General features: G+C 46.3%; 1 protein-coding gene across 1 annotated transcript in view; it reads right to left on the reverse strand.

The window, feature by feature from the left end:
- Nucleotides 1-646, reverse strand: part of TRAF3IP2 (TRAF3 interacting protein 2) — an 18,514-nt gene that overhangs the window by 7,474 nt on the left and 10,394 nt on the right. The window lies entirely within an intron of this gene.

Genomic DNA, 646 nt, shown 5'->3' on the forward strand with positions numbered 1-646 from the left:
TGCTGAACACTTTTAGGAAACCAGCATAGTGCTGTCTAGATGGTCGAGCTTCCTCGCCCACACTGAGAAGAGCCCATCACTTCATCCTGTTCCTGAGCCATGCGGATCTGCCCAGAGTGAGTCAGAGGCCCGGTGGCTACCCAGCAAGGCACGAATCAAAGGAAGCTACCCCATGATAGCATGTGTCGAGCAACAGAATCTCCAGTTTGTGTCCAGCTGTGCTGGTGTAATGGGACCACTGGCTTGATCCTAACGGAGATGTGCACTCCCTGCTCAGCTGAACTTAGGAGGTTGTTGTTATAGGCGACTGCACGGGCAGCAACATAAATCTCAATTTTACTGCATAGATAGATACAAAGCGATGACAGCAGATCTATCATATACCAGTCTCCAGTTTGCATGTAGGATGTTTTATCCAGAAGAACCCTCCAGTGTTTTAGACAGCAACATAAAAAGCATGATGAGCGTTAGCCAATTAGCCACTGCTATGCAGCCTGGGATGAAATAGATACCCTTTTAACCAAGCATAGCTAAAAAACACTGTTTAAAAATGAGATGGAGGAACAACTTGTCCAATGGCAGTTTCAGGATGAACTTATCAGCCTGCATTGGAATTCACAGGAAATTGAAAGGAAATGGAGCAGGA

The sequence above is a fragment of the Buceros rhinoceros genome, unplaced genomic scaffold (genome assembly GCF_000710305.1).
Source record: "Buceros rhinoceros silvestris isolate BGI_N320 unplaced genomic scaffold, ASM71030v1 scaffold14338, whole genome shotgun sequence".
Lineage (NCBI taxonomy): Eukaryota > Metazoa > Chordata > Aves > Bucerotiformes > Bucerotidae > Buceros > Buceros rhinoceros.